Source organism: Macrobrachium rosenbergii, chromosome 29, assembly GCF_040412425.1.
Source record: "Macrobrachium rosenbergii isolate ZJJX-2024 chromosome 29, ASM4041242v1, whole genome shotgun sequence".
Taxonomy (NCBI): domain Eukaryota; kingdom Metazoa; phylum Arthropoda; class Malacostraca; order Decapoda; family Palaemonidae; genus Macrobrachium; species Macrobrachium rosenbergii.
The window spans coordinates 19,099,903-19,114,583 of NC_089769.1; the positions used below are offsets into that span (position 1 = coordinate 19,099,903).

The window sequence follows — 14,681 nt, forward strand, 5'->3', positions numbered from 1 at the left end:
GAGAATCATTTATGAAGCAGTAAATTGCCGATATTTACAATACACGTGTTGTATTCGGCAGCCAGGTAGATCAAGGAGCCAAAAGGACCATGCCAAAGATAACTCATTCAATAAAGTATTTATGTGTACCGCTATTTTCTTTGCTACTGGGTACACCAGACTACTGTTCTTGAGTTAGTAGCAGTTAGCAGGTAGTAGCCAAAGACTGTCTTTCCAGTAAAGATACTGAAAATGAAAAGGAAAAGTGTTGTTTTTAAGGAAACCTCTCCCCCACCCCGGACAAAGTTGGGGGAACTATAGTTTTTCATGCAGACTTGTCATCGCAATTCCTCCTGCATGCTCACAGGGGTTTCAGTCAGACTTGGAACAAACGTAGACTCCTTAGGAGGAAGATTGTCCATTTGGCGGTTTGTCTTTGTTTATCACTTTATTATTGAGGAGATATCAGTCAAACTTGTTTAGCAAGGACATTGCCGAAGTATAGAATTGTGACTCCAATTCCATAGATTTTGTTCAGTGAACTTTGTGCAACATTTTTGATCTGCGTGATAGACTTCATAAATGACATGCATATTTCACAGTGGAAGCCCTTTCAGATGATACTCAGGTGACTGACCATGACTTAGAATGCTTATTGTATCTGTTTCATATCGACTAATGTTACCGTTGCTTTCAGGTGCTTGTGCTTTTATACACAGTTTACGAGCAATTTAATGCAAAAATAATAAATAGCTGGTTCTCGGTAAAGCGTATATATCCGCTGAGCCAAGATTCCGTTTTCCATGGACGATGTACCACAAATCAGTATATTTTGGAAGGAGAAAAACTAGGTAATTTGCATGTATCCCTTGACGACACAATGTCGCAAAATTAGAAGACAATATAGAAGTAATGCATGAAAGGAACCCATCTTGAAAGAAATTTGATTTTAACGAATTGTGTTTGATATTGCAATTGCTTTCTTTCACCGAGAACCACCTTGTCCAGTGTTTTAGGTCCAGAGAGAGAGAGAGAGAGAGAGAGAGAGAGAGAGAGAGAGAGAGAGAGAGAGAGAGAGAGAGAAAATGCAGTAAAAATTCTTTTATCCCTAAAAGCACAAAGTCGCTGTACCAAAAAGGTTTGCCTCAAAATTCTTTTGCATTTTGAAATATTCGGTGCTTTGCGGGGAACACTGAAAACTAAAACGGGGTAAAAGAATAATCACGAAAGTCACATTCTCTTTTCCATTTCTGCAGCGTTTTACACCTGGATCTGCAGAGTTTAAATATTATTTTGGTCGTAGCTTTATAGGATTTCCTTCTTTTGCCATCTGCGAATACATTTTGATTTGCTCGGGTGCCACACCATAACGGGAGGCAACGTTTCAGTTTTGCCCTCTCATATACACAGTTTTTCCTTTAACTCCATTTCGCAGTCTAGGGCTTGAGTCCAGGAGGTACAACCCTTATCGTTTTCTGCAAGTTTTTTTTTTTTTTTTATTATTTTTTTTATTATGAGGTTGCTTTCCCCTACCCTACCCAATAGGTGATTAAAGGGTTTATGTACCCGCTGTGTATGGCATGTTTGGTAATCAAACCATGTACCGTCCAGATCCAATACTACTTACTTCGCTGATCCGCCGAATACACAATTGCTGTCGCTAGTGCCTGCAAATAAATACGCTAGAAGACTGACAGAGACCTGTAGATCTTCGCTGTTGATCATCGGCATCCGTGGCATTTTTATAGTTTTTGTTATATCTTGAAATCCACAGAATTTTTCACATGTTTATAAGAATTTCCTGGTTTTTTGTTTGTGTTTACAAAAAAAAAAAAAATGTTTTATTGCTATGTATTGTTTTAATTTATTGTTGATCATCTACATCATTATGTTTTATCTGTGTGTTTACAGAGTTAGGCAAATGTAAGACAACTTGGGCTTACAGCAAAGAATCGTGAATGTGAACGAAATCTACATATTCCTCGGCCAATATTTATCAGCTTCGTTATTCTGTTCATTTCCTTTTAGGCTGCTTATTGTTACCTCCCCAACGAAGTTGAAAGGAAATTGTGCTTTCACCTTTGCATTAATGGATTATGAGTGCTTCGGGGATATCTCAAAACTAGTAAAATGATTTTGCTACCGTGAAAACCATTTCAGTGTTCGCCGATTTATCTCGATTGTTTATCTCGAAAAGGTCAGGTAGTGAATATATCCCCAAGGCTTTAACATATTCTTGTCATCTGTTCATGAGGTGTCTTGCTCACTCACACGCACGCACTATATAGAGTGTCATCGGTTTCATTTCTTTATAGCCAGCTTCATAATTGAGAGGCCATGGGGGAGGGAGAAATTGCAAACTTCCCCAGGGCGTCGACTTTTAAAAATTATTCGTGATTGAATGAGTGTTTGTACCGATACATCATCTTGTGGATAATTTCATTCCTGTTACCGGCTTCTTAATGCAGTCATGGTGATAATTGTTACAAGGTGGTAAATATTCTCATGCAGTCCAGTAATCATTAACAGATAAGGTAAATTTACTTAACAGCAAATCTGAAATCATTGCAGTCATGCAAAATTCAACCCCCTCGCAGGAAGAAGGACGGGGAAACGAGATAGTTGGAGATTTTCCGTTATCAAGTTTCTCCGCACCGGTGCCTCCATTCTTCCATTCTCATTCCTCATTGCTCTCTTCACTACCTCCGGCCTGCCTCGTCTTCCATTGGTCTCCCTCTTTTCACTACTTAATTTCTCTTGTCGTGGCTCGGGTGATTGTGGTCAACCAGTCTCACTCCAGTTATTCCCACGCTCGAGTCACGGTTTCCTTGAGGACATTTTCGGGAAGAAGAAATATCACCAGTAGAAGGCGGCAGTGCTTTTGCCATAAGGGATGTGTGTGGAATGTAATGCTGTGATTTCGTGTAAAAAAAAAGTAGCTGAATTTCATCGTCTGATTACTGAAGTGTCATTCAGTCGTTTTACCTGGTCTTTATGGTCTGGATTTCATGCTGTTTGGCCGGAACACTACATACATCAACTTTGTCTTCCTTGTGAAGATTTTAGCTTTTGTTCAAGAATATATCTTATATATATATATATATATATATATATATGTATATATATATGTATTATAATATATATGTAGGTATGTATGACAGTATATATATATATAATATATATATGTATATACAGTATATATATATATATATATATATATATATATATATATATATATATATATATATATATATATATATATATATATATATATATATATATATATATATATATATATTGTGTGTGTGTTGTTTGTATATATGTAAAAACGGCTGAATTGTGAAAAGCAGAGGGTTAAAGCTGCTGAAACGGTTTGTGGAATAAGAACTGGAAGTGGGAGAAATGTGTAGATCGAAGAGGTAGCTGTATTATTATCCTACGTCAGACGATGGATTATTAATGTTTAGAGGAAGAAGATAGGTTAGTGAAAAGGGTGTAGAATTGGGACATTTTAGGAGGCAAGATGAGAAAAGAACTTTAAAAGTACATTATAGATGGTTTGTGAGAGCTATAGATCGTTGTATGTACTGGAAATCGTTATATGAAAATATGAATTCAAATCTATTATATATATAAATATATATATATATAATATATATATATATATATATATTATATGTATATATTTATATATATATATATATATATTTATATATATATATATATATATATATATATATATATATATATATATATATATATATATATATATATATATAAGAACACGGAATCCGGTGAATTGGAATCATTCTTTAAACTCTAAATTAGCATTGAAAATGCACAAAATGGATCTCTGTGTTGTCTGTTCAAAATAACAAAATCTTGTGATACAACGTGGGATTGATAACGTATAGCATAATACGAAAACCGTTTGGATAATATAAATGCTATTATGTTCTTGACAAATGCGCTAAATGACACTGTTGTGGAAAGCTTAGCATAGTACAGTCTCTCCACTACTTACTACCGCCTGTACACATGATCGAAAAAAACTGTATAAATAAATAAAAAAAAGTTTACCGATTTCGATACCTCGCGTACACCAGAGTCGCAGTAACTGTTAATCTGAAACCTCTCTCTCTCTCTCTCTCTCTCTCTCTCTCTCTCTCTCTCTCTCTCTCTCTCTCTCTCTCTCTCTCTCTCTCAGTCGGTTAGGGAAGGAACAAACCACTGTAGAGAATGCCTCACACTTTGGTTACCAGTTACAGTTCAGTATGAACTATTAAGAAAACGTCCTGTATAGAGATATGCAGCAAAATGTATTAGAATATAAAATACGTTGTACAGTGCAGTATAAGGCTTTTAAATACAATAAAGGAATTCTTTTACTTGAATGAGATATCATTTAACTGACAGAAAAGCAGTCATAAAGATTCGATAAGGTCTTGGTGGGTGGCCTAGTCTTGAACCCCAGGGATTTACAGTATATGGGGCAGCTGATGGACTTCGGAATATCTCGGCGACAATGTAGATTGCATAAAAGGTCAAGGCACAAAATGCTGAGATAGAATGCGTTGCATAAAAGGTCAAGGCATAGAATGCGTTGCATAAAAGGTCAAGGCATAAAATGCTGAGATAGAATGCGTTGCGTGAAAGGTCAAGGCACAAAATGCTGAGATAGAATGCGTTGCGTAAAAGGTCAAGGCACATAATGCTGAGATAGAATGCGTTGCGTAAAAGGTCAAGGCACAAAATGCTGAGATAGAATGCGTTGCATAAAAGGTCAAAACACAAAATGCTGAGACCGAATACGTTGCATAAAAGGTCAAGGCATAAAATGCTGACATAGAATGCGTTGCATAAAAAGTCAAGGCACAAAATGCTGAGATAGAATGCGTTGCATAAAAGGGCAAGGCACAAAATGCTGAGATAGAATGCGTTGCATAAAAAGTCAAGGAAATTGGGTATGGAAATCTACAGTAAATCAATAAACAATTTTATTCTTTCCTAATTCCGAACAATGCGGAATTTTTATTAGTGAGACGATCTGGTCTTTGGAATCTACTGCATACCAGCGCGGTGGTTACAGATGGCTCTGCTATGCGTATATTTTTTTTCACACATTGGGAAATTGCGAGCAAAAGCCGTAGCGAAATAAAATTTAACATAAATGCGTATATGGGTAAGTCAATCTTAATGGTGCAAAATACCCTTCCTTTGTTGTGCTTGCCTTGCAAAAAGTCTAGAATGCATGCAAGAGGGAGGTTTTGCTGAAGCCTTCCTGTAAAATATATATGAAGGTGCTGCCTTCTGCTCAGGTGGCTTATTGTTGACTCAGCTCTTAAGGAATGAGAGTGGTAGTGACTGATGACACACACACACACAAATATATACGTATATATATATATATATATATATATATATATATATATATATATATATATATATATATATATATATATATACTGTATATATGAGAGTGCAGCAGGATTGGTAAGTCAACGTCACAAGTTATCCTCTGCCTTTTTTATATTGAATAACTTTAGTGGAGGAAAGATTTTTCAATTCATTGTTTCTTTTTAATAAATTTGAGCTATTTAAAAATAGGATTTCGATAATTTGGTGAGATTAGTTTAGATTCTTTTGCCGGTCTGCATACGAAGATCTCTTATAATTTAATGATCAGGAATAGAAGGGCAATTGTTTGATTTTGACTTCTCCAGTTCACCATAATTCCATTTCTTGGGCATCGCTTCATGTACCGCAAATACCCCATAAGTCGCGGAGCAGGTAGTCCAAACTATCATTGAAGGTATCCATCGAGACTGCCCCTTGTCACCACGGAAGAGAGGAATGATATTTTTATACGACCATGCTACACCAGTCTCATATTAATGGGAGATTAGTTACTGGCTCACGACTCGAAGGAGAAAAGGAAGGTAAAAGGAGTATAATTGGACACTAGGGCCTAATGAATTTGCCTTTTATTCAGGCAGGTAAAGTTACTAGACACTCTGGGGTGGCAGCCTTCCTGTGCGGGGAAATACCCAGTTGCCATGCCGTTTACTAAGTTAGGGGGCCGTTAACCAAATGGGTTGGAGGGTGAATAGGCGTACGTAATGACTTGATTTTTCTTTCGGCCCATTTCTCCCTTTTTTCCCTCTTCCGGGCCTAAACTTAGGTATTTATTCGATAAAGTATTTTTCCCGGGCTTTGTTTTTCCCTCTCGATGCCTTTATAGGTGGCTATTATCGGTGTTCAGTTGTAGTTTTCGCGTAAATATCGCTTTAAAAACATAGGACGGCTCGGTTCTTTTTCCGTCTTCGCGCCGAGTTGTTTTTCTTGAACTTTTTCTGATTTTATTCTACCCCGGAGACCAGGTAAAGGATTCTGTCTATTCTCTCCAAAGCGTTTGTAGCGTATTTCTTTCATTCACTTATTTTTTCTACATTTACACGAAAATGGCCCCGATGCTGGTACTGATCTCTCTCTCTCTCTCTCTCTCTCTCTCTCTCTCTCTCTCTCTGATGATAGACTAAGAAGGGATGTAGTAAGACCATCCCACGCATTTCCAGGACGCTGATCTGCAAGAAGGAACGAGAGCGTCGATCTTTTACTTCGTAGAAGTTTGGCGGATTTCGTCCTCAAAAAGAGCGATAAGGAAGTTACAGAAAACTAGGTACAAATTTTGTTTTCATTCGTATCCAGCCGTCGTATTGTTATTGCAGAAGTCTATTTCCATTTCAAAATAATACAACAAAGAAAACTCGTTTTCCTTTTTGCTGAAAAATGGCCGTTACATAAGTTTGGGAAATCGCCTTATTTCATTCTTTTCAATTCTTCCTTATCATTGTTCTTGCTTTTCATCGATGGCTGGAGTAATCCTAATATAAGTGAATGGATTCTCATTTCAACATCTCTTATTCATTTTTGTTTTTTAATAAATATAGAAGTGATTTTTGGACTCACATCTTCCCTCTGGTATCCCGTTAATATTTTAAAATCATAAATTGGTGTAGGTTTAATTTATTTTCGGCTTTGCAAAATGGTTGCTGATTAACTCAGACTTCCCGAAATTGCCCTTGAAATTAACCCTAGTTTTATCAGCAAAAGATTAATTCTTCATGGAAATTGTTCAGCCTATCTTGGCATCATTTGAACATTGCTCCATTAAGATTTGTGTAAAAGATGATGCCTTCATGGTTGGTTCTCAAAGTAAACTCTTTTTTCAAACAGTATACGTCACGGCTGATAATACTCTCTGTTGAAGAAGCGATACCCTTTAGATTGCACCCTGTCTTTGATTATACAGCAACGGTCAGTGGTCAGCATTTTTTATAAACTGATCCTCGAAAACTGGCGTCACATCGGGCTAATTAGATGCCACAAGTACTTATGCCTTGACCAGCTTATGCCAGTTTATTTGGCACTGGTTTGTCCCGCGTGGCAGTGATCCCATGTTGGGAACGAGGAGGCTCTTCTAGATAGGTTTAGCTGGAGAGAAAATTTTGGAATAGGAGTGAAGGTATTTCTTTAATGAGTCATGAAGTGATGAAACTGATTACGGTCCTGCAATTTAATAGGATAACTCTAGGGATGTTAGTAAGATAGAGTTTTCGTAAGCTCTATAGTCAGTGGGGTAATGTTACTGGCAACCAAAGTTAGATTCCTACAAAATGAATCAACACTCTTGTGCATACGGTTTTGATACTTGATTATTTTAAATATTTGACGATTATATGTGGTCTTTATCTCAAGCTTTCTTTTATACGGTAGTTGATTCCAGTGCTGTTTTGTTTGGTTAATCATAAAAGTTTTTTCAGGTGAGGTTCATAACTTAGGTGTTGGAAACTGTGCTGGACCTTCTTAACAGTGTAGCAAGTGACCTGCAGTAGAGTTGTTTTTCAGGGTATTTCTAGTGAATGTAGACCTGTCATGTCTAGTGTCCCACAGGGTAGTGCAAAGTAACTTCTGTTGTTTTTAGTCTTGTTACTTCCATTTTTGTAGTTGAAGTTAAGGTGATACAGCATGCGCGTGAAGCCATCTTTGTCTTAGATATTATTTCCTCACAATGTAAACTGAAAGGTTGCTAATCTTAACCGAGTTCTGGAACGCATCAAGAAATATTGAAATATGAGATTTTATAGCCTAGTGATTGATCATATGATTTGTATTGATGGCTTATACATTTATTAATTGTGAATATTTTGTTAAACATGGTTGTATTTCAGCGCCTAAATTTTTTTAGCATTTAAAAACATTCATAGTTTATATTGTCAGAAAGACAGGTATTTATGTGAAAATTCTTATGGTTTTAAAATGGTAGCATAGTGCCACAGTCTTCATATCATGGATATAATCCTCTGTTGGCACCAGTATCATTCCAGAACATTGTATTTCCATGAAAATTTTGAAAGTCTTGGTTTTTCCATTCCCAAGAATGGCACCATCGTATGAAAAATTCTGCTTGCCCACCTTTCGTAAACTTCATTTCATTGGGGAGCATCTTCTGTAAGGTGTCAAGATGTCAATACCCGGCACCATTGGAGTTTCATTATCTTCATTTAAATGGCGGAACATTGATTTTCTGGAAGTGTTATGATGTTGAATCTTGAAATTGAAGAGACTGATGTTCTGTTAAAGACTGCATCTTTATATATATATATATATATATATATATATATATATATATATATATGTATGTATGTATGTATATATATATATACATACATACATCAATGGCGTCTCGTAGTACTTTTACAAGGGCATCCATTGATTGTCAACTCGAAAAAAAAGTTTGGTATATATGAGCACCGTGTTTTTTAAGTTATGGTTTTACATTGAAGGTAATAAAACAAAATGGACAAATAATTTATTTTCTTCAAGTGCTAATGCACCTGTGGCTTCTACAATTCACTGACAAAACCGTAAAGATCTCCAGTGCTTTTCCAGTCTTCAAAGAGGGATATTCAAAACTGCTAGAAATGAAAAACGCTGCATGTAATTGAAGTTATGCCAGTGAACTGTGGTGGGCACATGTTCATTTGGACTTGAAGAAAATGAAGAAAGGCTGTGCCAGGAAAACAATGCGGTATTTGACCAAGTGACTTCGATACATAATTTAGAAATAACCCCATGTTTGGTAAACACTTTGCTGTTGCTTATTTTAGAGTTATGAATATCATGATCAGCCTTAAGTGAAATATATCTCTCTAAAGAAATTTATTTAAACTGGAAATCGGATCTCCATGATAATGCGTGAAATTCCTCGAAGGCAGTGGTTCTCAAATTTTTGGGTATCGTTACCCCCGGGCGCAGTGGTGTGATATATCACCATGACCCCTACCCCCGTTCCTCTTCTGTTATGTGAAGTCATAATATAAAGGAAAGAAAAATATTGGAATGCTTAATTTCTAATGGATTTCATATGTAAGAAATGAATTTTCTTTTACGCAAGTCTTAAGAAATAACGAATCTAGAATCTAAATTCGGGATTGAAGAAAACGAATATTAGGGGTATAACTTGCATAATTATGATAAGAATTAATCTATATACTTCTGTATTATTCATTGATTAATTAATTTATTTATTCATTTAATTTATTATTATTTGTAACTTTGCTGAATTTTACTCCAAAGGACTGTTATTTTTAGAAAGTGCCTCGTTACCCGCCAGAAACGGTTTCATTACCCCCACGGCGGTAATTACCCCCGGTTTGAGAACCACTGCTCTAGAACTTCATTACAGCAATAAGCCTGCATTCTAAAATTCCACACTTGGTGGTATGTAAAAGAGCCGTACTTACTATTAAATTATATAATTCTGGATAGAGGTTGATAGTCCATTCTTAACTGTCGCAGTTCATAAATGGTTTTCCAGCTTTTCGTCGAACTCAGCTGGAAAGTACGCAAACTTTATATAATTATACCTGTTTTCAGATGATTCACTCTCTCTGCGGCTTCATTACGTTTAATGGCGGCAACCTTTTTTTGCGGTTATCAGGTTGTAAATGTACTCTTACTTTCCAGACTGCATAAGATCAATAGAAACCTGTATATGGCTCACAGATATCATTATGGACTTTACTTAAATCTTCGTATTGTGTATTCGATACTGAATGATCTTTTGGAAATGATATACACGGCCAACAGCAGAGTTCATTTGATGCATTGCTACCACATAACCAAGGAACACTTATAAAGTTTCAAGTTAAACTTCCTTGTCAGTGTTTTGTTTACTTTTAGTCAGATTTATTTCCCATTTTGACTTGAGGGCGTCTTCGTGGAAGGGTTGTCGAATGATGTCAATATGGGGTTGGTGTGCCATTCTCAAGAGTATTTTGCAAAAGAAAAAATTAACCGTATGAGGCTTACATGTGATCATGCGAGAACAGAACAGGTACTGGTCGTGTTTTAAAATCTTTTCCTTATCCTAGTCCAGAGTATGAAATATTGAAAATAAACTTTTTAGGAAGGAACAAATTCATAGGTAAATTTCCAGTATATGTCTTAATGTATTTTAGGTGAGTAAAGAATAAAAAAGAAACGATCTTATAACCAGTTACGTTAACTGGTAATGGAATCATACAGCGCTACTGGGCATGTACTGGTGGCCAGATGCGTTTCAAGACTTCAATTCCTCGTAGGGGGGTAGCGCCGTCAGTGCACCTCATGCGGTGCACTGTAGGCATTACTTAAGGTTCTTTGCAGCGTGCCTCCGGCCCTTACCTGCAACCCCTTTCATGTTCTTTTTCTTCCATCTTACTTTCCACCCTCTCCTAACAATTGATTCAGAGTGCAACTGCGAGGTTTTCCTCCTGTTACACCTTTCAAACCTTTTATTGTCAATTTCCGTTTTAGCACTGAATGACCTTATAGGTTCCAGTGCTTGCCCTTGGGCCTAAATTCTTTATTCAATTCAGTTCGATTCAAGACTTCAGTTGAACGGTGACCTATACAATTATAGTTCTTATGAATGGCGCTGTACGGATCCATTTCGATTGCACTAATTACCCGCGAATGCGTTTCTCAGACCCTTTGTTTTGGCCGTATATTAGAGATTCAGCGTCCCGAAAGATTATGTTTTCGTATTTGTTTTTCATAAGATCATGTTGACTTTCATGTTTTTGTTATATTAGATTGAAAATTGCGTAAGTAAATGTCTTAAATAATGAAATAAGGAAAATATATATACATATTTTCCTCACGGCACTTACAGATAATGTTGACTTTTGCATACTTCTTCGCGAGGGTTACAACTTATTATGCCGTTGCGAAAGCGGCTCATATACAAAGAACGTGAATACAAAGGTTTAACCCACTTTTTCATTTTAAATTGCTAATCCTGATTTCACACTGAGCAAACAGTATTGTGCAAGACTTAATGCAGTTGTTTAGTAGTATTTATTTAATATTTCTTTCTTATTAATACTCTGATTTCATTTACCTTTTTATAGAGATATGTAGGCATATAGGAATGCAATGCATGCCTTGCATTCAATAAAAAACTTTCCCTGATATATATAATATATATATACAGTATATATACATACACACACACACATATGTATAATGTATACTTATATATACACATACAAGTACACACACATTATATATGTATATATATATATTTATATATATACACATATAAATATATATAATTATTTTATCCTGATTTCTTGGTTAGTTGCAACGGTCATGCTATAATTTTGCTAACTGGTTCATTTTTATCTATGGCTAATGGCATTTTTGCTTGGTTCTGCCTTGTTCGAACTTAAATTCTAATATGTTTGATACGAAGATGACTACTACTACTACTAACTAATAAAAGATTATTTGAAATTGGTTTTGTCACAATTCGAACTTGAAACAGGTGCGACTTACGCATAACCAGATATAAGAGAGAGAGAGAGAGAGAGAGAGAGAGAGAGAGAGAGAGAGAGAGAGAATGATTGTATTAAGATCGCTAATGATTTGGACCGTCGTCTAGTAACTCTTTGTTAGCTCTTTGCGAAGTTCAGTTCTAAAAGAGAAGAGAAAACTAATGACTTCTTTTTTCCGTAATACTTTCGGTAGAAAGTTGAAAGAGAAAGAAGAGGATGTTTTCACTGCATTTCATTAGTTTCCTCATTTCGTTCTGTGCTGTCTCTCTCTCTCTCTCTCTCTCTCTCTCTCTCTCTCTCTCTCTTAGTGGTTAGGGGATAGGTGGAATGGCTTAAGGCAATCGAGTTAATGATAAGATGCTGATAAATTTTAACATCTTGACTGAGATAGGTGTCGCTAATGGCAGTTTCTCGCGTTCCATGAAAGTACCCTCGAACCAACCATTTTGGGATGCAGTCTAAGGCAGCATTGTCTTCTGAAAGTCTAACCCTTTTCACCCCCCCTTTTTTTTTTTTTTTTTTTTTTTTTTTTTTAAGTTCTCTTCGACTGCTCAGCAAATACTGGTGATGGATTACAGAGGATGTTGGCGAATTGCAGAAAGTTATAGGTGTTAAAGGGGCGGATGGTGAAACAAAGGAGACTGGAGATGCGCAGTATGAAAGAAAAATTAAGAACGTTTGGGAGGTAGCTAAAGAAGACTCCTGGATATAACTAAAGAATGACTTGGTAAGAAACTGTGTGAAACCTGAAGTGACGAGAAGGGCGTGTGATGTTGGAGAGGAAGATGCAAAGGGAATTTATCCTTAAATTAGGGAGTTATTAGTGCGAGAACCCCGTGAGCGAGCGGCGTTGATTGGGAATTGTTTAGGTCAGATTTTGGAATGATTATGAGAAAATCTGTTGACCGTAAAAGTTGGAAGGGAATTTGTGATAACGTTCAGGCGTAATTATCTCGAAGTAGCTTTTGATCCCATTTCATTCATTAGCATGTTGTTCAGCGATACATTTTCGTGTGTTGTTGACTTTTTCCTTTGAAAGTCATCTTGGCTAAGGCACAGAGCCAATTACTGGTGCTACCACTACCGTTAATATAATTTTGTTAACACAGGTACATTTCTTATGTTTGCGTATTCTGTGATTACCAATTAAAGATTTAGTAGCTAATTACTTTTTACTGTTGTTTATCCAGACGACACGATAAATAGCTCTTTGTTATTATTAGCCAAGAATAACCCTAGTTGGAAAGCAGAATGCTTCAAGCTCAGGGGCTCAATAGGGGAAGCAGCCAGTGAGGAAACGATAAGTAACAAAGATAAGCACTAAAAGCAAAACAATTCAAGTCTGAAATGAGACTCAGGTGAGCCTGCTTAATAAAAGGGCCTTTTCCCTCAATTTTTACCCAGAAAATGCCAACGATTAAACTACATTACTATGAGGATGATTCCATGATTTGGTTTCGGCTAGAACTGTTGGAGTTAACTGTGTGGAGGAAGGTATAGCCAGGGAAGATATGAATGTAAAGGACGATTAGAATGATGAGATATCTTATGCTATGGTGTGAAATAAGAAATTTAAAGAGGCTCAGGTTTCTTTCCGATAATTTAAGATGCAAGTTATCTGTTGAAGACCAAACCGGGAACAATATTCAGGGCACATCAGAATGTGTCACTGGCAGGGAGTGAACAACGGACTTTGCAAATGTGAGCTGAGGGTTGCACTGTTGTATGATTATTCCTGTGAACATTAAATTACGAGAGAGAGTGAGACTTAGAAATTTATGGTCACGTCATAAATGAATATGTTACCGCTGTCCAAGCTCGAAAGCCCCTAGTTACTTTGCTATTGAAGATGAAAGTAGAGAAATGAAGTGTCTCTTTCATGTGCATGGCATCTGGTACTAAAAGGATATTTCCTAATGGATAATTTAGTTGGCAAAGATTGCCTTCATATCTTTTCAGTTTTTAACGCATTTCATTGCACAAAGGGTTCTTTAATGTTCTGATGTTTCATCTCGCTATGTTCACGTTTTGAGGTTTTTGGTCTTATTAAGATTACACAAATATTGTGAGCTCTTCAGATATTCCCATATCAGTGAGTTAATATTGTATCACTTGCCTATAATTTTCAAAGTGAACAATACTCCGTTACAGACCGCCGTTAATCAGCCTCTGTGAAGATTTATGTGTTGTTGGGATTCTATAATTATTCCATTATGGACACCTTCATTAGTAATCAAGATAAATGGAGCCATGTTTGCATATTGGGAGAGGCTGTCGCATCGCCGATCTCCATGTCTAAATCGAGCCAAAAAATGTTATACCTTCTCTCGATTCCAGTCTGCCATAAGGAAGCACATCTCAATTTAGCATTACAGTACGGACCTTGTTCTTGCTTTATATTTAGGAGTGTATGTTCCGAACGCATGGCAAACGTCTTGATTTACCCCCCCTCTTGATCAGATATAAGGTGAGAATTGTTAACTTTGTTAGTATGTTTTTCATCACTCATAAACTTTGGAGTCTTTTTTTTTTCTTCCTTCTGAATCCTTATTAATTTCCATATATTCAAAAGAAGCGTTGGTCACTGATTTCTGACCTGAGCTAGGTTTTGTGGAGCTTAAATCTACTCTTTGTACATTACAGAGGCATTCATATGTACACACTACATACATTTCTTCTTGCGTGAGTGGATTATTAACGTTACATTATGCTTCATTAGTAATGTCACAGGAAACTCTGTCTTTCTGTGATCTTAAACTAATTTCAAAAAAGCATTCTATTTACTCTTACAATGAGAGTATAGTAACATTATTAAAACTG

General features: G+C 36.3%; 1 protein-coding gene across 1 annotated transcript in view; it reads left to right on the forward strand.

Annotated features, from left to right (window-relative positions):
- LOC136854648 (DE-cadherin-like) overlaps window positions 1-14,681 on the forward strand; it is a 434,643-nt gene that overhangs the window by 132,101 nt on the left and 287,861 nt on the right. The gene's annotated exons all lie outside the window — the stretch shown is intronic.